Genomic DNA, 24,520 nt, shown 5'->3' on the forward strand with positions numbered 1-24,520 from the left:
ATCCACTCGGTGAAGACCGTGAACTTGGTGCCTGGTAAAGCACCCTGATCGACGTAGGCTAGTGTTGTGAATTCTGATAGAAACTTGTAATTGTGTGTCGTGTTTGATTAATTTTACATTCATTGAAATAAATTATTATATGCTGTGCTGCAAAGTTTTCTTGATGGGCTTCGGCTCACAAGTTCTCTATGGTGTAGGTAAGGGCAAAGGAAAGGCCGACCAAGCATGAGTTAGAGGGCATGGAGGGGCATGTACATGTTTGGCCTACCTGGCCGCCACTGCTGGGGTAGTTTTGAGGAATGTGTTGTAAAAGTTTGATTTTTTCGCCTAGGTTGACTGTAAAGTAACTTTTTAGTTGTAAACATGTTTTAAACGATACTTTGGGATGCCAATGTAACACTTTTATGATTTAAATGAATGTCTGGCCTTTTATACAAAATTATTATTTAAATGAGTCTTCATTTTAATTAATCACGCTTTTGGGCCTAAAACCTCGAATAGCAAGTTAATTGCACATTATAAAGTCACGTGGTAACGACTCTAGGGTAGCAGGGTGTTACAACTTGGTATCAGAGCGAGCCAAGGTTTATGGTTCGTGGAGATTGACTGAACATGTATGATCGTTGTCAGTGACAAGCTTGACTCAGGGTTGGTTGGTATTAGGTGTAATATTTGTCTAGTTGCTTATCTGAATTGCCTTATCTGCTTGTTAATATAGGGGGCATGAGCATTATACACTTGTGTCTTGGTATGCTTATTATTTGTGGTTATTGTGTTGTTTGGCCCTACTCGTGGAGTAGCTTCAGATATGAGTATCATGCCCGATAGGTTAAGTCATTGACTACAGACAGATTTTGAAGCTATGTATATGAGGCAATCAACTTAACCAGGCATTGTTAATACCAAGGTTGTGAATGATAGTCAGGATTTGCAACAGATGTTCACCGACATGCAATCTAGATTGCAAAAGCAAGAGAAAGAGATTAGGTGGTTGAGACAGCGGGTTCCATCAGGGAACGTGGCTCTGTATGTTTTGACAATAATAGCACCAGTTTTAGTGCAACCTGAGGGTGGGAACATATGGGAATTACTGTATGAAAGATTCTAGGAGCATTATCCTCCCATTTTCGAGGGAGACTTGGATCTGTTAAGAGCTGAACAGTGGATGGGCATGATTAGCTCCATCCTTGACTATATGGGAGTGTCAGGAAATGACATAGTAGCTTGTGCCATGTACATGTTGCGGGAGGATGCCCGAACGTGGTGGGAAGTGGTATTCCAGACCCAGAATGTTGTTATGATGGGTTGGGAGGAATTCAGACAATTTTTCAACAAGAGGTACTACTGTGATACAGTTTGAATTGCGAAGACCAATGAGTTTATGAATTTTGTTCAAGGGAGTAAGACAGTGACAGAATATGTCAACAAATTTGATGAGTTGGCAATATTCGCTTTTGATTTGGTACAAACGGATGTGGCTCCGAAGGTACAATTTATTCAAGAATTGAACCTTGGGGTAGCCCAGAGAGTTTGGATCGCTCCATTCAATGAGATTTCTACCTATGCTCAGGCTGTAGGGAGGGCCCTTGCTATAGAAGATGCAGGAGGTGAGATATGGATCGAGAGTGTCGTGGGGCAGGCTACTCAGACAATGGTACCCCCATTTGCGGGATCAGGTAGGGGCGAAGGACCTAGTAACTAGAAAAGCAAGACCCCTGATAGTCGACAACGAGGTAGTGGTATTAGTGAAATAAGAAGGGAAAAGTGGTAATTCTGTTAGAGTGGTGAAATGACCTAGCTACCCTTGAAGTTTAGTGTAGGGCTTAGTTTAAGGAGGGGTAGGATGGTCTTTTGGTGTTAAAATTGGAAACCCACAGGTGAAGGAAAAGGCTCTCACGTGTTGGACTTCTCAAGACTTCCATAAACATTTTTGGTTCAATTTTGAAGAAGAGAGAAACAGGGAATAGGTCTTGAGAGCTGGTTTTTGAAGGAATTAAAGAGCATGATCAATTTGAAGAAGGATTAGCATAAATTTTGAAATTTGGGAGGAAGGTAAGAATTTCATGTTCTGGTTTTAGGTTTACAATTGTTCTTGGGAATTTTGGACTTTAATTTCTGAATTTGGGTTTGTGATGAAGTTGTGAAGAACTTGAGCTTGGAACTTTGAGTGCTAAAGCTTCGAGTGGTATTGGGGGCAGCCTAGGGTCGAATTTCTCTCTAAGGTAATGATTTCTAGCCCTTGATTGTTCTGTATTTTCTGGTTTTTAGTTGGTGTTCTTGAGCTTCAAAGCTCAGTTTTGATTTTGTGTTTGGTGCCAAGTTTTGATGTTATTAGGTCGTTTTGGATGAGATATAGGGAATTATGGACTCAATTTTATGTTTGATTGATTATTGGAGAAAGTTTTTGGAGCTTTGGCTCGGGAAAGTTCGAAGGGAGAAACCCATAAATTTTCATTTCTGGTGCTAGCGCTAGGTTTGGAGCGCTACAATGCTAGGCTGCGTTTCTGGGGGGCTTGGGTTTCTGACTTTAGCACTGTAGCGCCCGTTTGGTGGCACTGTAGTGCTACCCTGCTTTCAAAACCTGATTTTTGGGTACTTTGTTGGGTTGTTTTCCAGGGGCTTGGGGGTCGATTCCACCACCCCGTTTGGTGGAATTAGGCTTCTCGAGAGCTTGGGATTGGTTCCGAAGTTGGTTTACAAAATCGAATTATAATGAGGGTTCTATTTACGATTTGTTACTAGGTGACTGCTTGGATTTTGGGACAGGATTGTACTCAAGGGGCCGACTCTTGAATTTAATGCAAGTGTAAAAGGTAAGAAAACTGCACCCTTATGTGATTGTGTGGGACTAAGATTCCGTGTATTTGAATGCATATATTGTGTGATTGTGATGTGCCATGTGAGCATGAAATAAACGGCCAAGAGTGCCAAAATTGATATTTGCGCACAAGACGCGGCTCGGCCATTGGTAGCTGAGGTTAACTATATAATCGCTGAGCTCGACCTAAGTGAGCTGGAGTAAGTGGGATAAACAGAGGGTGTGGCCTAAGGGCGCCGACCTTGGGTATTGTATGAAGTATTTACTGTTGTTAATCTGATTATTATGGCATGTTGATTACCTGGATAATAGATTATTGATTTGTTCATTGATATCATTGAATATGTGAACGCTATGGTCTACTGAATATTTGATTAATGTTTTGTGAATTATTTGAGTATTGTTATTGGTTATGCTTTGTATTATGGTTTTCTTGCTGGGCCTTGGCTCACGGGTGCTACGTGGTGCAGGTAAAGGCAAGGGTAAGATGGATCAACCTTGAATTGGAGAGCTCTGGGGGAGGAATGTATATAGTCGGCTACTCGGCTGCCACGGCCGAGGGATGGTACAGGGACAGGAAAACCTAAAGTGCCTATTTTGCCATTAGATTGGCTTGTGATTGTATATAACCTTTGAAATTTTGTAAACCGTCCTTCAAACCTTGTTTTTGGGTTCCCGTGTATCTAAATTTATTTAAATGAAATTTATCTTTTAACCTTAGTTCGATTATGGTTTAATGTCACATTATTAAATTAAATGACTTTATTAGCATGTCATGGACCTTTATAATCACACAGTGTAATGGTCTTGGTTATCCAGGGCATTACACGTGTCTTTTGTGTGGAATAGTTGGGCTCCTTAAGATGGATTGCTCAAGATCAGGGAGGGGAGAACCAAGGAGTGCAGATAGCCTAACTCTGGTTCGAGTGTCCGCCTTAATGCAGACAGAGCCCGAGGCTGGTTCCTTGGAGACGATAGGTTGGGTTTCTAGTTCTTGTTGTTTTACATTGTGCTGATTGAGTCTGATGCTACATATATCTTAGTGCAGACATTGATATGTGGTACATACTGTACGGTTATACGTTATGGGGCTTGAGATCTTGTGTCTACTAGGGAAAGTTGGAAATTTCTAGGAAGTGGGTTAGAGTACAATGGGTAGGAAGTTAGTAGTAATAATTAATTGAGATGGTTATAGGAGGATCTTTGAATGATCCTAAGAATGGATTAGTTTTCCAGTAAGAGACAACCATGGACTGTAAGAGAGAATGGTGACTTCCACATTTAAAACGAAAGGACCCGGCTGCGATTACAGGATGCCTAGCCATTGTGGTAGGTACGACCAAGGTTATGTCAGTTAGACTAAGTCAGTGGGATTTCAGATGGGTTTACAAGGATTCGCTTGGATTGTTGTCGCAACTAGGAAATTGAGTGTGCTATGAGAATAAAGAATGTATAGAACCAGTATCAGAGAAATCATGAAGAATGACACTAGCTAAGCAGACATAATTAAAGGTTCAGTCAAAGTAGTTACCTGACTGAAGGGTGATCAAACAGAGCATCTCACCTTGGGACATGTCAACGACATTTGTTAAGGAGAAGGCCAAGCCTGCAAGAGTGTGTACTACATATGGATAGCCACATAAGCTGAGGATCAAGGAAAGAGGCATTTCAAGAATTGTTGATCACACCAAGTATAATGTGATGGGTTATTAGCGAAGGCTCTTGAACTGACCGATGCTTCAGAGACCCACGTGAATTCAACAAGTAGAGAATATGGGGATGATTTGGACAAGTCATATCTAGCTCGATCAAGAATGTTTTGGACTAATTCCAGTTAAGAATATAATATCAGTAATACATGTATTGATACCACTGAGGCTGAGGAAGCAGGGATTACAAGTAAGGCTCTTGAAGGGATAAGTTTCCATTTCTCCAGATGATATTCAAGGTCACATTACGGGAAGTGATGGGATTACATATGATTCTATTAAGATAGAAGCCGCAAGGCAATTGTTAAAGGAACGCCTTGGGGGGGGGGGGGGGGTTAGAAACACAGTGAGACTGGTGAGACACCTCGACTTTTACTTGAAGCATCTTCGGGGATTGTTATACCCTTGATTAAAGTAACATAGAAACCTAAAGTTTGTCTGAATAGATTCTCAAAGGTCGAAGGGTTGATTCATACACCATTGTATTAGGATATGCATGTGATGGGTTGGTACAGGAGAGCGATGCAATGGACACTGTCCTTGCATGTAACATCCCAAAATTACCTAATAAGGCTTAGGGCCTTGATTAGGGGGCCAGGATGGCAATATATGGAATTATATTTTATTTGATTGTGATTATGTGAGTTATATGATAATTGTTGACGCGGTTCTTCGCCAACAGGTAATTAAGAAAAGAAAGAGAAAGGGATTAGTGCTTATGTAGAACCGAAATAGATGAATGATCTTGGAAATGGAATGGTGACACAAAATACGTTTTTAGGTGGTTCAAAGGTTAAAATCCTTCTACTCCACCAGTCAGTATTATTGCTATATACTGGGTATTCTTTTACAGGGTATATCTTATAATATAGAATCCAACCCCTTATAACTCCCAGGGTCTCCATATTTATAGGAGAAGGCACCTGAGAGTTGGTAAGAAGGTCATCCCGTGACCTTCTTACCTATCATGTCAACTCTGGGACATTCATGATTAATTCCTAAACCTGACACATAAGTGTGGTCAAATTAATAGGTAAGGGGATAATGGGTCGCACGGCCCAACCCAGTCGTGGGTGTCTGAATACGCACGTTCTTGCTGTGTGTCCGAGAAGTCAGGGGTATATCAGACACGTGATGTCTGATATATCCACGTTTACCTTGCGTGGTTGACTTTATAAAGGGTCACAGCCTCCAACTCTAGCTCGTACCACGAGCTGGATGATTCCCTCGACCTGTGGTCTTCAGAGTCCAGACTTAGTCCTTAAGCAATCTTGGCGAACCCTTGGGTTACCTCGAGCTAAGGAGGTAGGATCTTATGATGGCAGCTCCGGTCTTGGGAATATCCACGTGGTAGTCACGATTAGGCCGTATCTCAGCTCGTTAATCAGCCCGTGGGAAAATCAGGGCGTACAATAATATAATTAGTTATGCATGTTTAGGGATATTAAATATGCATGTGGGCCAGTTTCTTATTAGAAGGGAAACTTTCGTAATTTGGCCCGTTATGGGCATAATTGTATACATGTTCATATATGTGAGAGACTACATTATTATGTGGGTTTATTTGGGTTACGTGGCACGAGACGATCCTAGGGAGCAAGTTAGCGGGAAAGTCACAACGGGACCCAATACCCTACTCGGGGTTAGTCAAGGGGTATTTTAGGTATTTGGCATTAAATCGGGTTATCGTGTAATGGGAATGAATAATTGAGGATATTTTGGAGTTGGTAAGATTTGGAGGGAATACTAGGGATTTTGACCATTTTGCCCTCGGGGACGTTTTTGGTACCCCGAGCCTCGGGATTAGCTTAAGTAAACTTAAGCCTTAAGAAAACACAAAAACACTCAAAACACTCCCCACCCAACTGACTCTCCCTCTCTCTCTTTCTCTCTCAGTTTCCTAAGTTAGTTTTTGAAGAATTAAGAAGATTGTGGATAGAAACCAAGGAATTGAAGGCTCGGGATTGGAATTTGGGATAGCTTATAGCTAGAGGATCACTATTCACAACTGAGGAAATTTTTAATCTTAGGTTTTAACTGAATTCTGTTAGAGTTTATAGTTGTTCTTGAGGTGTTCTTGAGCCTTAAATCTCAAGAGTTGAATTAGGTTTTTTGATGAGTTTTACATCTAGGTTCTAGTTGGGTTTTGTTGCTGGGAGGATATTAAAACTGTTATGACGACTTAATTATTATTTTAGGGTGGAATTGGGATGGTTTTGGTTGAATTTGGCTGATGAAAAATGGAGGAAATCTGGGTTCGCAAGGCCAAGTCGCGACCCTCACTACACCAAACACCCATTACCATAACACATCATTATAATAGTATTTAAAAAGAGATATTGTATATGTCAAAAATTTCGGGCGGCAAGTTAAAATAAGTACCGCCAAATGACTTAAGTTTTTTCAACCCGTGTACCCATTTCCCCTATACCCATTTCCTCAATCTTTCTTCAGTCTTTCCCTTCCTGGTCTCTCAGTCCCTTCCTGGTTCCTTCAATCTTCAATCTTTCTTCAGTCTTTCCCTTCCTGGTCCTTTCCTGGTCTATCTCTCTCGGTATTGGCCCAATTAGTTTGGCTATTAATATCTTCTAGGTGAGTCTCTTTTTCCTACTTTCTTCTCTCTCTTTCGTTGTTTCTCACTAGTTGCTTCTTTGGTCCTACGATTCGCTAATTTCTGTGTGTTTTGTTTGGGAGTTCGGGCTTTATGGTTTCGGATTTGTCGTTCGTTTTCGATTCTAGAGTTTGTTTGTTGAATTACTTGAAGGGGTTTAGCTTTGGATTTTTGAGTTTCGATTTTATTGAAGTATTATTTTGATCTATTATTTGTTTGGATTGATTCGTTTGTGTGATTGGGTTTCTTGGCATTGATTCAATTATCGATTAGCGCTCACCATTTGTTGAAGCACGCTGTGTTATCGTCTTAGAATTTTGTTGCGTTAGCTGGTTCCACTGTAAGTGATTTAGGTGGTCATGCTTCCCATGGTGTTTTACAGTCAAAGGTTAGTAGTGGATTTGAATTTTGCTTTTACTGGTTTCGAATTAGGATTAAATGTAATTTTTCTCAAAGCTAACTTGGACGCTTCGGCTGCTGAGAAAAATGTGCGTGAAGAAGAATACGTTAATTTTTTACAATGGTGAGAAGGTTTGGGATATTTGAAGAAAAAGGTGGAGGAGAATATAGGTTGATGGATGATGGGCATGCTTTGTTTACTATTTTTTTAAAACATTTTCTGGTAATTGTGTCTTTTATTGAATTTTTTGTCTTTAGTTCTTTGTTTATAAGTGAGGTAGAACTTTCGTCCCATCTTCAGGATCATAAATGTTCTCGCATTAGACTTTTCTTTAGTTTTCGTCTACACCTCTCCTAAGTGTTTTGTATGGATGTATATTGTTTTTCTTTTTGTTATTTTTCTGAAAATGGTATTTTTCTTTACTAAAGGGCTTTTTCTTTGTCGTTATCCAGATCTTTTGGTGTGACTTTCTGGGAGACAGAGACGGCAGGAGTAGCACTGGTCAATCAATTACTCTTTTCTTTTTGATACTTTAAATGTTTATGGCATGGGAGATTATGTGAAGAAATAAGTTATAAGTTCCATGTGAGAGATGGCATTTTTTAGGAATTTTTCTAGTGAATCAGTTTTCCACAGTGACCTGGAAGAAAAAACTCAGGGAAAAACTGTAAACAGAATTCATAGCTCAGTAGGGAATGAGGATGTAGATGTAACATCGAGTGAAAAGGAATTCAATATAAACATGGATGCACCAGATCAAAGTGAAGGTGAGCTGGATGATGCTAGTAGGTCACAAAATGAGGCAACTGTTAATGACGGTGTAATAAGTGTAGCAAACTTGCAACCATCTGGGAGGAGAAGTGCCTTGGCTGGAAAATGGGGTTCAACCTTTTGGAAGGATTTCCAACCTATGCACTCTCAGAATGGTTCTGATTCTGGGCAAGATTCTGACTGTAAAAATGTAGATGGTTTGGAATATAATTCGTCAGATGACAGGGAGCAGAGGGAGCAGAGATTAGATTCAGAGGATGATGATGGGCCAAAGGATGCAATGAAGGGTCGTCAAGGCCCTTCTGATGTCCCTACAGATGAGATGCTTTCTGATGAATATTATGAGCAAGATGGGAAAGAGCAGAATGATTTAATGCATTATAGAGGGTTTCCTCATTCTTTGGGGGCTAATTCTGAGCAATAACTAAAGCCAGCTGCAGGGAATAAGAATACTGCAATATCTTCTAGAGTCTTGAATGGCAGTGAAAATTTTGGCGATGGTGATGAAGATGACAACAATAATGATGATGCTGATTATGAAGAGGATGAAGATGGTAATTTGCTTTATTCTCCTTTGTAATTTTAGGATATTGCTGCATTAGTGCTGCTCACTCTAGTTCTTGCGTGCTTGTGGACAATTGGCATGGAACTTATGAACTCTGATTATATTATTGTTCCCACTCATGAAGAGTTAAAGACTGAATTTATCTTGTGTGTAATGGCAGAAGATGATCCTGATGATGCAGATTTTGAACCTAATTATGGCATTACAAGTGAATGCGCATTGAAAAAGGTTTGCGACTATTGCGATGTACCATATTATTTCATTCATGTGATTCTTTTCTTGCTTTTATGCTCTTCCTAAAATATTGGATTAAGCAGCCAAATCCTGGGCATTATGTTTTTGATGCAAATTCTTTATCTTTTTGTCCGATTCTTGACCAGTTTTCATGATATCAAAACCAAGAGAGGATTGCTTTACTTCTATGTTGGAAGCTAATACTAGATGCACGCAAACAACAAATTATTCTTCAGATACTGTCATTAGTTTATGAATGGGTATTGAGGGTTCCCAAATTATTGTTGTTATTATTATTGTTTGGTATGAAATTAAACTAAGATATTAATAAAAATGAAACATTACAAATTAAAGGAACGTGTATGAGGTCATTACAACAACCCAATCCCCACCATAATCTTCATCTTAAAAACCACGGAAGCTTCTTGGAGCAGCCTATCCAACCTGAACTTTGACCATAAAGATAGTGTAAATGTGAAATGAACAAAAATATGATTCACACTTTCATCTTTTGTTTTTACAAAGAACACTCCAACCCAAAAAAGATAACGGTTAGAACTGTCTATCTATCTGTGGCTTATGATATACAGTCTTACCAGCCATGTGTGTGTAATCCCTCACCTCGAATCTCCCAAAACTACTATTATCTCAATCTTATATAGCCTCACCATCCAAACCAACATCCCAATTATAATCAAAACTATCTAGTTCTTGATAACTTTGTGCCACAGAGTATTTGGTTTGTTTGGAAATCTTCACACTAATTTTATAACAGGTGATTTATTCTTCAAAGACAACATGCTAATGCCTGTACCTGCTTGTACTCTAAGTTGAGAAACCCTCTCTCTAGCAATAAATGAACAGCCCTATCTTAATGCTATCCAAACTTGTATTTTTATTAATTTTTTTATTTTTGTTTATATTAATGGTTTCTTATAACTGGATCAATGATGCCACTATAAACTTTCTAAAGGAAGGCCTTGATTTTCTTTTACTCTGGGCTATGATTCGGCCATCGTTAAACATTTCATCTAGTTGTACTATACCAGGTACCTTAGCTGGCTTGCTGGGTAACAATTTCTTTATCTGAATGAAGTCTGATTTTCCTTTGATTTTTTTGTTTTGTTGAATAATTGGAGAATTAATCTCAATGTAGTTTTGGTTTCTTATATTTGTATTAGTCTCGCCACAGTATATTTTCTAATGGAAGGTCCCGATTTCCTTTTTATCGTGCTATTATTCAGCCCTAGTAAAACCTTTCATGTAGTTGTAGTATACTTTAGCTGGTTTGTTGGGTAACAATCTCCATGTTTCTCTCACTCTGTAGTTTGATTTTCTATGGACTTTTTTCTTTTTTGAATAATTGATGAATTAATCTTGATTTTGAGGTATACTGTTGTCTTTGATATAACTTTTATGTAATTTCTTTTTATTGTTTTGTCAGGGTGATTCTCATTCTTTGCCTTGTATTATTTCTCTTAAATAAAAAATACAAGTTCTGTTGTTTTGTTTTTTAGAAAAAAGATATAACTTTTATGACTTAATTTAGAGTTGGGAAAATAAAATACAAACACTAGACTGTACTGTGTTTATGGTTGTGCTTGTGATAAATCTTACATTTATTATTGTTCCAATGCCAATTTCTAGAGATTGGCCCTGAAAAACATGGTGCCAATGAACACTTATTTTTGTGTCTATATATTTTGTATGTTAGATGTGGTATTGTAATGAGTTTATTTTGTTCTTTGCTCTTCATTTCCATTTATCTTTTGGTAGATTTCCATTGATAGATTAGATTTACTGAACTATTCTTTGGGTGTGCTACTGTGAAAATTGGTTCTTTCTGCATGTTAATGATGTATTTTTAGTGATACCAGGATAAAAATTGGGGAGGTGCAGAATCTGAAGAAGAAGATGACAGTGATAATGAGCTGGATATGTCTGATGAAGACGATTCTTATTATGCAAGGAAATCAAAAAGTAAACAACGTGGTAAAGGTGGACATATTGTTAAATCTACCAGAGAACGTAAATTGTATCAGGGATCTAGTCGGCAGCGAAGAGGTAAATCATCATTTGAAGATGATGAGTCTTTGGGGGAGGACTCCGAAAGTGACACTGATGTCGGTTTCAAAAGCACGAGGAAAGGTTCACATCAACAGAAAACTAGTGGTCGATCTACTTTTTTGATAAATGCAACTGGACGAAACAACGAGGTACGCACTTCTAGTAGGTCTGTGCGGAAGGTGTCGTACGTTGAAAGTGACGAAAGTGAGGATGCCGATGAAAGCAAGAAGAAAAATCTCGAAAAGGTGCAGTCTAGTTGCGTTCCAGTAAGATTATTTATTTCTTTTGCTTGCACCTATTTAAGAGATTGTACCTTTTAGTTCCTTGGTTCTTCACTTGAAAACTACAAAGCTTATGATTTTTGATAGTTCAGGGGTGAGAGAAGATAATCTCTTACATGGGACTTATCATGGAATATCTTGTTTGCGTTACTATATCTACAGAGGTCACTTGATGATACCCATAGGTTGTATAGAAAGTCAATTGGAAAAAAATTAATATTTGATAATAATACACATGTTCTTTTTTCTTATTATTTTTTTTTGCAGTAATTTTTTGTTACTATTCTTAATGTGCTATGAATTGGGCTTTTGGCGGGTTAATATTTGGAAAACTACCTTGCCATGCCAAATTTGTAATTCTAAGTTATTTTGACTGGACTTAACTCATTGATGCAAGTTTTGTTATAAAAAAACAACTATTTGAATGCGCAAACCCCTTTGGAATAATTTGTAAAACTGTTATTGAAATTTGATAGAGGTCCTTGCATGTATAAATGGGTGGTGATTTCGGGTTTGTGTTTCTGACGGTAGATAATCATAATTGATAAGATTTAGTGGATACCCTTTTTTGCTGGTATATGATTGGCTTCTTAGGTTGTAAAATATAATTGACACCTTGTCATCTTTCTTTTTTTCTTTTCTTTTTTTTAAACAGGCTTATCAACTTTTTATTAATATACAATCTGTTTCTTGTTAAATAAAGACGAGGGGATACCCTTGAAAGATATCAAAATGTGGTGGGATGAGATGATTGCAGACATGTCTTTATTTTTAGAACAAGAAATGATCTGATACGTTATTGGAATTTGGATCAAATAATGAATGAGATAATTGCTGTTGGTTATACTATAATAACAGGAATAGGAGAAATGCATAGCTTCAAAAGAGAAGAAAAGACAATTATAAGAGAGTAGAGAGAGAAGACGTGAGATGTGGGCCAGATTGTTATAAATTTAGCATAATATGTGTTACATGCATGGTATATCACTTCCTGTGAAGCATTAGTTCTGCCTGTTATATGGAAAAATAGAAAAAGTGGTAGCTACCTAAAGTTTGAAAAGCTTAGCCTGCTAGAATTCATTGTAGCTATACAGTTGATGAAGTTGTATGATATAAAAATTTACTGAAATCCTTAATCAATTGATTGTAGCTCTGCATAGTATATCACTTCCTATGAAGTTATCCTGTCTGATGGGAAAAGTTTGGTAATTACATTTTTACTTGTAAGTTGTAATATCCAACTCAATTGAGTATCAGTGCATTCCCCTTTTTATGTCATCCTATCATCATGTATTTTCTTGTTAGGTCGTTGTCATCTACAATTCCCTAGGGTGGAAGAGAGAAGAAGTAATACGAATTCCTGTAAGTAGCTAAACTGTACTTCATATGCTGATCAACATAAATTTGAAAAGGTCTACTTGAACTGATGATTTCTATTACACACTTTCAACCAAAAAGAGTTCCAATATTGAACACTTGAGGACAGAACTCTATGTCTATCTGTGTCAAACACTTTCTTAATTTAAGAAGTAACCATCATTGACTTGGAGAAAACTGCAAAAAATTTAAGGTTGTATATATTAACTTATTCATGTTTACTAATGGCTTTGCAACTGAAATTTTATGTAGGTTTCCACTGACAGAATTAGTGTTCAGGATTCTAGTGGGATATATGGAAGTTCAGGATTCTGTGCTACTTTATATATCATTGTACAGTTAAATATATGGAAGTTGAAGATCTTTACGGTTTATTTTCAAGTCTTTATTCCATCTCATGGAAGCATACATGAAGTTATTATCCTGTGTGCTTCTGTTTCTTGACGCATTGAAACATACGACTCATATAGATATGTTATGGTATTGATTCAATTTATTCTCAAGCTGCATTGATCTTACCTCCATTCCATTTTACAGTTTTTATAGTAAGCATCAATTATTGAGCATGTACTTAGTTCAACTGTCTCAATTCAGTTTTTGAGAGGAAATCCAAAAACATATGCTTTGTTTTTGTTTTTCTCATGTTCAGCATTCTCTATGTATTATATTTCTGACTGCTTTCTTTCCTTTTGTTATAATTTTTCAGATTAATCTTGGAATATACATGCAAGACAGTATCTCAGAACTGTCAGTGTTGGTTGACCGTTCAGTTGGGGGATCCAGTTTAGTGGATGGTCAGATAGAGCTTATGCTCCACAGGTTTCTATTCTCTTTAATTTTTTTTCCAAGATTAATTATTATTCCCTGGTTTAATGCATTTGATTTAATCAGCTAGGATTGCTTCCTCATGACTTCGAACAAGCTGCTTTGATTTTGTAGGAGATTACTTCATGATGATTCAAGAGGAGTTGGTGAGGTGTTGAATGAAACAGTTTGTCTTCATGATAAATGCGAGGGTTTAACTGTAAGTATACCATTTTTCCAACCTCTATTTATAGTTGAGTTGATAATGGTGTCTATGAACAAATTTTCAAATGACACAGGGAGAACTAATAGACTCAGATTCCATACGGATATTTACAATCAAGACGACCAAAGAAAATATGATATTTTTTAAGCTATTATTTTATGTTTGATTTAGTTGTTATTTCTTATATTAGACCCATTTTGCAAGGTCTGATTCTAATCTGGCTTGAGCCCTGGGTGAGCACGTTACATTTTGGTACTAATTATTCTTAGCGATTCTTTTTTATTAAGACTCTTGTTTGGTCAGTAATGATATGTAATTAAATCTCCTCTGCTGTAGGTTCATGCGGCCAGAAACTGCACAGGGCATATTTGTTAACTTCAAAGACTTGTACTATTACAATGGGAACAAGCTTCCTTTTGTTGCTGCTCAAATTGGCCAGGCTTTCAGAAATGAGGTTCTTAATTTTCTTATCTTTGGACTTTAGCACTTATGTTTGCATAGGATGCTCATATTATTTCTAATTGGTAACGGGTCTTTGTAACTAGTATTTGGTTCTTAGCGTCTTATGTGCTATTTTTTAATCTTTGATAACAAATATTGTATCAAGTTTTGGTTGTAGTATTCAAATGTTGTGATGTTATTCTTTTCTAGGATTTACCTTTTGATCTTTTTGAACCATACATATGTTTATACATATATTTGGTTGTCAATTATGATTATAACTGTATTAATATGTATATATTTTTATTTGAAGAATCAATCATGGTTGGGTTCCCTTATCAACACTATAGTTGGAAATTTGAAACTCTCAATTTCAAATATTCATATCAGATACGAGGACAGTGAAAGGTGTGTAATGGCAAGTTAAATTTTATATTTTGGAATCTTAACATTCTTATTTTCTGTCTGAATTTTAATTTCCTATTCTCTAGCAATCCTGGTCACCCATTTGCAGCAGGTGTGACCTTGGAGAAACTCTTAGCTTCCTTCTGAGTGGGTCCAGGTAGAACCAATATTTAGTTTATTCTTGTAGTTACATATGTTGAGGGCATGTTCAAACTATGAAACTTTGATCATTTATTTGCTTCAGCTTTTAGATATGGCACTGAAGAAGGCAAACCTGCTGATAGAATTGTCAAATAGCACACTTATATTCTGGAACCAATTACAGGAAATGCAAAGTATATTCTGGATGATGTCATTCTCTGTTTATCAAAGGTTTAATTTCATAATTCAACTGTGATTGGATACTTGGAGGCATGTTTTGATTGGCCTTGAAAATTTTTAGTATCTTGTTGTTGCAGGATGGATACAAGGATATGTTAAAACTAGCTGATAACTTTTCTGCCTTTAATCAACGCTTAAAATATGCACATTTTCGTCCACATGTTTCCGTGAAATCTGATCCTCGTTCTTGGTGGAAGTATGCTTATAGAGCTGTATCTGACAAAGTGAAGAAGGGAAGGTAGCTTCTTTAGGACATGGCTTTGTGTATAATGCAAGATATATTTATATAGAATTAGTCAAAATTGTTAACTCAACGTAGCAGTTAATAGGAACTTTAATTACATTGTTTGGTATTGTTAAGTAGTACATACTACCTTATTGTATATCAACTTAACCTTTTAGATTATTTAATGCTATTTTTGTATCTATGCAATCAAGATATTTCTATTGGCATGTATTGCTTATATTGTATATATTTTATTAGCTATAATAGTACTTATTAATTAGCTTGACAATTTTTTTTGCTGCTGAAATTACCTTGACTTAGCATGGCTTGAAATTTGTATTTTTGTTTAAAGGTGCATGAAACTTTCTTGCTTATAAATTATGTTCTCATATGTGTGGTGCCACTAACACTCTGTTTTGGTTATTGATTATAAGCCCTGTTTATTTTATAAAAAAATCTGCACATTCTTGTTGATTAAGGTTCTAGGTGCTATAATTGGAGGTTTTACTTAGCTCTCTTTCATAGATAAAAGAGTCAAAGTTCCAGAGTATTATTAACATATTGGATTTATTGCATTGCATTTTAATTATGATTTTTTGTAGTTTTTGTGCGGTAAAGATTGTTATTTCTCTGTTCTTCATCAATTAAATTGATTAGTATATTTTCACTGTTAGTTGGAAGATATGCAGCTGTTGTTGACATGAACCAGGTTTTAACTAGAATTAGCCTAACATGATCTACATTTCTTCATAGCATGCACACATATCATGTATTTACATTTAGACAGAGACACTTAGAGAGATCTGAATGAGTCATGTGTCAGAGCTTGGCTCTATTCTAGGTTAGTTTCTTCAAAGTCTTTGTTGTTGATTTTTGTCTGTTTCCAGCCTTCATTGCTAAGTTTTTTTGGGGGGCTATGTTTTCTAAAGACAAAACAGAGTATTATATCTTATTTTCTAGTTTACATTATTGGAATTTTTTTTGGCCATTATTTCCATTCCTTCATAGCCATCAAGTCTGATTTTACCTTTCACAATGTCTGAAACAACCGTGACAAGTGATTGCTTATATAGAATTGTGTCACCCTCTTTAACGGTAAATTGTCCATAATAATATATCATTATATTTTTAGCACACCATGTCACTATGTTAGGTACCTTTTGGCATATTTTAGGCAAGTATCCAAGACTGGGTCTTGTAAGTAAACATACCTCTATAATTTTTTAGGCTAATGAGTTCTTATGAATATTGTTGACTATTTTTAATAATAGATAATATTTTAATTGTTTCATCTTTCTTTTGTCCAAGTAATCTATAGTGATTACTTTCTTTTTTAATAGTTCAGGGTATTTCTTTTTTTAATACTTTCTTTTGTCAAACATCTTACTTGCCTAGATGTCACGTTAAGTATTATTTATTTCTTTAATTATTTTTATTGTTACACTAAATAAAGAGAAGTTAAGTTTTCAGTTTTACAAAAACATTTACTTTTGCCCTTTGGCTACTTAAGTAATATGATAATTTGCAAACCTCTTTTTTTTTTCTCTATGGGATACTAAATTGTAGAAAATGACAGCTTAACTGTCTATTTTGCAGATTGATGTAGGCATTGGATCTTCATCATTTGCAAAATCACAGGACCCGGAATGACTCATTGATAGTGGATGTTTGCCAGGTGAGTGGGAATTAAAGTCTTCTTTCTTGAAAGCTATATTTCTTCTTTCCTTGAACCATAAGCATTTATTTTTTCCTGTACTGGTACAAAAGTATTTTCTTCTCTTACAATGTTTATATGTTAATGGTCAGGGTCAATATAAGTCGACACTGGTTTGCCCAGCATGTGGAAAGATTTCAATCACTTTTGATCCCTTCTTGTATTTGTCGTTGCCGCTACCTTCAACTACAACTCGGCAAATAACTGTGACTGTGTTTTACGGCGATGGAAGTGGTCTTCCTATGCTATACACTGTTAGTTTGCTAAAGCAAGGTTGTTGTAAAGATCTTAGTGAACAACTAAGTAATGCTTGTTGCTTGTTGCTTGAATGCTGATGAGATTCTTCTGCTTGCAGAGGTAAATTTGGTTTCCATTGATATCTGCTACAATTTATTTTATTTATTCCCTTAATTTTAGTTCTAGTGGTTGAGTAACTGTAATTTCGATTGCGAGGTTTATGAACATAAGATTTTTTGATATTTGGAAAACCCCTCAGAGATATTGGCTCCAATTAAGGAGGATGACCACTTATAGACTTTCTAAAAACGTCGTGGGAAGATCCAGAGTTGAAATAATTCATCGACCACATGAAAAGTAAGCTTGCATCCCTATCCTTATGTAATTGGTAAATAGCACTGGTAAACATGTGATGTACAAACTGGTGTTGCCAATCCATCTATTGAAAAATAGCTTTAACTAAGTAATTTCAGAAGGGGATTATAGTATCAATTAAAATAATTATTGGCTACTTGTTCATTAAGAAGTTGAAGTCCGTATGAATAAAGTTCAAGAGCTCCAAGTCAAGTGTTGACTGGATAATACTAGCTATATTATCTGCTTTTGAGAAATATGTGTTTTAATTTTTTGTATCCTAGTCATTTTATGTCTTAGATCATCTACGCAGACTGCTTGTTAGACTTCTGCTGGATTTCCCAACTTAGATAGTTGGATTTTTCAGGTGCCCGTCAGACAGTGTTGAAGCCGCTGTTACTAGATTGTTGTCACCTTTGAAGAGAACGCGTCCTTCATTTAAGCTCCAGAATGGTAAGGAAAATGGATTTGAAAAATAGGTTATTGAAGAACCATCAAACAGCTACAATTCTAAGAACCTGTCAATAGATGATGCAGAAGTAGAGGAAAAATCCAGCGAAGCGTTATTTCTGTGTTGAAAGTAGTAAATTTTAGACTCCTTGAATACTTAAAAAATATTTTGTTGTTGATGACAGTGTTGCATGTTTTAAACTAAATTGTGGATTGTTAATTCAATGTAGAATGTTCTTACTTTTTGTTATTTGAAAATCAAGTTCATTTGATGATGCTAGTATATATTAGAAAGCTAATTTTAATTATATAAAAAAAATTAAAATATAATAGAATAAATTAGTGTAATATAAATAAAATATATAATGCGAATTTAAATATATCTAAATATAACAATAATACAAAAATTGAGTTATAATATATATTACAATAACACTTTTTATGTAAAGAATTATGTTATGGAAACTTCATTACATAACACAAATAATGTGTTATACTAAAGTGTAGTATAAAACAAAAATTGTGTTATACTAAAGAGTACTATAACACAAAAAAAGTGTTATACTAAAGTGTAGTATAACACAAAAAAAGTGTTATACTAAAGTGTAGTATAATACAAAAAAAGTGTTATAGTATCGACTATAAATAACATAATTCAACACTTATCTATATATTAAAAAAACACAGAAATTGTGTTATCGTTGACAGTACAATAACACATCTGTATAACACTGATAAAGTGTTATGTAAAGTACCCTGACCTACGATAACATAGTCTGTCTTAACACATCAGAAAGTGTTATCGTAGGTTTTGATAACACATTTTTGGTGTTATTAAAAGCATTTTTTCTTGTAGTGCCTGTTCTTGAGGGGACGCAACACAATCGAACCCAGGGCCCTTGGGGTCTTCTTTCTGGGAGGTGGGTCGTGACCCTCAAGGGTAGGTTGCAGTCCGTGTTACATTTCCAAGGGAGGAGGGCCTCTGACTTGAGGGGCGCATCGTGACCCTCAACGGCAGGTTGCGGCCCTCCTGGGCTATTTTGGCCATGGTGAGTTTTTAGAGACGGAAATATTTTCCTTAAGGCTCAGGATCGATTCTACTACCCGATTTAGTAGAATTCAAGGACCCATAGGCAAAGACTCGGTCTGGAAGCCTTTATTTGCTCGTTATTGTTGGAATCCTATATTAAGGTTGTGACTAGGTTATCACTAGGAGCTCAGAACTGGGATTGTGCTTGAGGGTTGTTCTTATTTTACGTTATACTTAGACCTGAGGTAAGAAGACTGCACCCAATACGTGTTATATGTGATTAGGGCTTAACCCGACTGTTAATAATAATTATGAATAGGGATTGGGCCCTAGAGAATGATTATGATTAATTTATTGCTCCGTTTATTGATTAAACATGATTGAATATTCTATACCTGCTTAAGCATTTCATGACTGGTCGCATGGTTTACGTGGCTAGGGCTCTGCCCCATTAAATAAGCATGATTATTACTATGATTACGGTTACTTGATGATGTTATATGATTAATATGGATGTGTGTTTTTCTTGTTGCGGTATGCCTATCCATATATGTTTCTACATTGATATTCGAATACCTGGATCAGAGCTTGACTTATTAATCAAGGACAGCAATAGTGTGTTACGCACTGGTCGAAAGGCTTAGGCCTAAACACCAACGTACTATTTTGTATGCCGACCCAATGGTCGATGGAAAATAAAAGTGTTTGGCTTGCTCTACAACTACTTAACCAGAGCTAAGAGCGAGAGCCCCAGGTGACTCTATGGTCACATAGCTAGGGGATAGGGCCCCGAGGTTCACTCTAAGGTCAATTGTTCAGGGCAGCGGCCCCAGAATGGTCCAATGACCATTTATTTATGATTGTATGTCAATATGAGTAGATTATTACCCCTGTTTACGGACATGTTTAAGTTTTCTTCCTGAGCCTTGGCTCACAGGTGATTTATGGTGCAGGTAAGGGAAAAGGAAAGCTTGACCATCCATAAGTTGGAGAGCTTCAATGGCGACGTGTACATATGCGGTTGCTCGTCCACCACAGCTGAGGTTATCTCAAAGGAACTAGGGTTGTAGCCTTGATTTTTCCGCTTAGGTCGGCCAGTTGTAACTTTTGATGGATATACACTCTTTTAAACATTTATTTGTAATATTTTGGGCTCCCATGTATGTATAAACTTTTTAAATAAAAGTCAGCAGTTCCTTTGACAAAAAATTTTAACCTTAACCTTTGATGTTAACCTTAGTTACACGATTATAACCAAATGACTTGATTAGCAAGTCTGACACAATTTAAAGTACACAGTGTAATAGTCCTTGATTAGGAGGGAGTTACATTGCCTAAAACGTGGAGTATTAGTGCGGTGCATCAAGGATTAGGGTGCTCCTGTGTGTACACTGAAAAAGGTGGTTGTTCGTGCTTCAGGGTGGAAAGAGGAATAAGAACATAGATGCTCTGCATGGGACTTTAAGTTGACAGTAATGGACCACGGTAAAGCCAGGTGGGGTAACGACCGAGATTGGTGTTGAACCTGTGAATGATAATTGGCAGATATACCTTTATGAAGAATGAAACACAGATAGAAGATCTTGTAGAAATGGTTAAGAATCCTACCAATTTGGTATGGATAGGTTAAGATATGCAGATTGGATGAGTGATCCAATGGATGTTGGCGTCGGGGGGGAGATTCGGGACGAGTCTTAGGTTACCCCTTATAACTATTGTATCGAGGAAGATTGAATGGGTATTAAGGCCTAAAAGTTGTATAGCGGGAGACGCACTGCCTAACCTATTAGTAAGTGAGAAACGATAAACAAAAGCTAGAAGGGCTATTATGACTCTAGGTATCCTGGAGTTAGTATGGAGGGATATTATTATGGACCAAAAGGGTGGATCACCTCAGATTACAGATGAGATGAGTGGATGCAAAAAGTTGTAACTTGACACATTAGGTTAACACACAATGGTTTGTGTGAGTGAAATATCGGAAGAGGAAGTGTGTACAAAAGGAGACTGTACATCTCAACTGGACACCAAAATCAATAGTGTCGGATTGAGACCCTTAGGTTCATAGGTTCTGGAAAAGGGTCATAGAGGGCAATGAATATGAGATTTGAACTTGGAATTAATGATTACCTTCAAACAGACCGACAACTTGAAGGAGGTTCATAGGTTCTAGAAAAGGGTAATAGAGGGCAATGAATATAATATTGGAATTTGAAATTAATGATTACCTTCAGACAGACTGACAACTTGAAGAACAACTCAGACTCTAAATAGTTTACCTCGGATGTGTAATTTTTTGAGATATTGAGGTGGATACGATCCTTAGAGTTGATTGTCACAGTGATGAATACTGGTCGATGTCCAAAGTGACTCTGGATAAGATATTTTTAGATAGGAAATGAGAATTACTTATTTGAGGGAACTGAGACAAGAAACAGGAAATACTGTGGTTCGGAATTGGTCCAAAGGACAAATGAAGTTGTTCAGGATTATTTCGGCAGGAGTGTTTACTATATTGAAAAGACATAAGAGTTCAGAAATTTAAATATGGGAACGTGGAATTCCAGGATTGGAGACTTCTACCTCTCCGAGTATTGTAGACTAAAAAGGATGAGCTAGTTTGGGAAATAAAGAAGAAATTTGATAGACTTATGTGATCCTAGTAAGGATAGGGCAAGGAGCCTAGAGATTAGCCTTACCCCAACATGGGTAAAGGCTCATAAGGAGTTACTGGTGCCAATGTCAAGGAATGGGGTGTCGGGTACTACCACTGATTGGCTAAAGGGACCCTAGAATTTTAGTGGAGTTTATTGTGCAAGGAAAAGCTAGTGGAATTATGGAAAAATGAGATAAAGTCTTACAGAATAAGACTATCACTCTAGTGAGGGTGTTACAAAGAGATAGCAAGGCAATGGACTAGACTCTGAACCTAGAGTCAGCTATGCGGGATAGGTATCCTGAGATGTCTCAATAAATTTCGAGGATGAAATTTCGATAAGGAGGGAATAGTTATTACGTCCCGAATTCTCCATTAAGGCTGAGAGCCTTGGTTACTGTGCCTGGAGGGCATAATCAGAATTATGGGCGGGATTTGTGGAACATATGTGTGATTATGTGGAATAAATGATTTATATGGTAATGTGAATATATACGCATGTTTAGGTGAATTAAATATGCATATGGGCCCGTTTCTGTTAATTGGGGCATATTTGTAATTTTTGACCTATTAAGGTATATTTGCTTTATGTATATGTTTTGAGTGAGACCCCGGTGTTATGGGGATATATTTGAGATGTGTGGTCCAGGACGGTCCCAGGGAGTGGATTAGCAGAATAGTCGCAACGGGGTCGAATACCTGGCTTGGGGTGAGCGTAGGGGTATTTTGGGGAAACCTAGTGAGTCTGCGACATTTTTATCAGATAATGGGTCATTATTTAATGATTATTTGCGTATGTCAGGATTAATTAGGAATTTATAGGGCTACTTGAGGATTAGCAGGAAATGTGGCAAATGACAATTTCGCCCTTGGGGACATTAAAGGATAAGGTTATGCTTAAGGGGCATTTTCATCTTTTATCAAGGGATAGACTCAGCTAAGATGGAAGACCTTAGAAACTAAAAGAAATGGGTACAAACACTCTCTCTCACATTTCTATCTCTCTCCCTCTATGTTTTTTCTCTCAAAATTTGGAAGTGTAGAATTTTGGTGCTTTTAACATGGTGATGATCTGAATTAGACTTGAGGTAGTGACTGAAAATTGAAGTCAGATAGCAGTACCAATAGCTAAGAGGAGGGGATTTGAATTCTGCTGAGATTCAATGGTATGGAGTAGAGCCTTGAATTATTTAAGTATTGCTGGGGACTTTTAAATTTTTTTGTGTAGGAATATTTTATAAGCTATAGGTTGTTAATTATCGTGTATTTGAATTGCTGAAATGATTTGGGTGTTTTATTTAGGTTAAAAACTGAGTTTGAAATGATTTTAGGGAGTTTAGGAATTTGAAAATGCTGGAAAAAATTGGTTTTGCACGTTCGAGTCTAGGCCCGCATGAACCCAGGAGGCTTGGGAGCCTCTGAAATGGTCTAGGCACCGCAGAGCAAGTTGAGGCCTGTTAAGGCCCAAGTCCCCAGAAAAGTGCCTCGAGGCCCTCTGACTTGTAGCACGCTGCAACTCAAATGGAGAATATTGGCCAATTAATGGTTTTAAGCTAGGGAACTTAAATCTAAAGGCTCACGAAGGATTTGTTGGGGTTTTATACCCTAATTATAACTCAATTTCTTTGTAATCTCATTTTATTATCAATAAAATAAGGGTTTATACCGTTTTGGACCCTGTGTTTTGAAAAATTACTTTTTGGATCCTATGTTTTGTAAAATGGTTAAAATAGAACCCTAAACTAAATTTTGATGAAGATAAAATTGAATATAACAACACAGTTTTTAAGCATAATGATTTTATTTTTGTTCTGAATTGTTAGTTTGGTAAATTATTTGTGATTTTAGTTGAGAAAACATTGACCAAAATTGGGTTTAGGGTTCTATTTTAACCATTTTATAAAATATAGGATCCAAAAAGTAATTTGTCAAAACACAGGGTCCAAACAGGTAGTGGGACAAAACAAAGGGTCCAAAAACGTATAAACCCATAAAATAATATAAATCTTTTTTTGACATGGTCAATCACTTTTCTCACATGTTTTATTTTCATGATTATTTCTTTAATATATACTTCTATTAAATGATGAGCATATAGCTAATCATATTTATAGTGACATAATCACAGTGGAATATAAATATGATTATATTTTCAAAATAAATAAATCCTAAGAGTAGTCAGTGCACAGGAGTAACACTAACTTGCAAATCTACAATATGATTTACTTACACATCATTGTGTTATGTTCTTTCCAAACATTAGCAAAGTAGATAAGATTAGATGTATTTGGTACATCGGACTAGACCGATATTAACAGTAGATAGGATAAGTGAACATACCGTTATTATCTATTCTAGTCATATCATATAGTTGACCATAGGACAATTTATTCTCAATTTTGGGTGGTTAGTATTCTAACTGATTGTATTATTTGAGTTATTTGTCTTGTTCGTTACCAGCTTACCCTATGGACTAGCCCATACTTACATTTTGGGAACTCGGTAGTATAATTGAGTTAGAGTGTTAATCATAGATATGAACATCTATAGCTTCTGATGAAGAAGTAAAATGATGGTTTCCTTTTAGTTTGGTTCAAGGTGTTAAATGATAGAGATCTCATTTTAGTAATTAATATTAGTTTACTGAAATATCATTTACAATGAACTAAGTGTTTTAAGGATAAAATACAATGAGGGATAAAACGGTATTTTAGTCCCATCTCATTGTAGACTGTCTATAGAGGATTGAGTGACAATTATTGT

General features: G+C 36.4%; 2 long non-coding RNA genes across 8 annotated transcripts; both read left to right on the forward strand.

The window, feature by feature from the left end:
* Positions 1-12,637: 12,637 nt before the first annotated feature.
* Positions 12,638-13,125, forward strand: LOC133829152 (uncharacterized). The gene is made up of 3 exons (XR_009891576.1): positions 12,638-12,661; positions 12,762-12,818; positions 13,086-13,125. It is a non-coding gene; the product is annotated as an uncharacterized LOC133829152 (long non-coding RNA).
* Positions 13,126-13,534: 409 nt separating this feature from the next.
* Positions 13,535-17,779, forward strand: LOC133829153 (uncharacterized). Of its 7 annotated transcripts, XR_009891580.1 has the most exons (9): positions 13,535-13,652; positions 13,773-13,857; positions 14,068-14,115; positions 14,200-14,317; positions 14,618-14,712; positions 14,796-14,866; positions 16,913-16,991; positions 17,123-17,387; positions 17,484-17,779. It is a non-coding gene; the product is annotated as an uncharacterized LOC133829153 (long non-coding RNA). The 7 variants fall into 7 exon arrangements; XR_009891579.1 differs by having other exon boundaries at positions 14,054-14,115; positions 16,913-17,387; XR_009891583.1 differs by having other exon boundaries at positions 14,054-14,096; positions 16,913-17,387.
* Positions 17,780-24,520: the final 6,741 nt, after the last annotated feature.

The sequence above is a fragment of the Humulus lupulus genome, chromosome 4 (genome assembly GCF_963169125.1).
Source record: "Humulus lupulus chromosome 4, drHumLupu1.1, whole genome shotgun sequence".
NCBI classification, from domain to species: domain Eukaryota; kingdom Viridiplantae; phylum Streptophyta; class Magnoliopsida; order Rosales; family Cannabaceae; genus Humulus; species Humulus lupulus.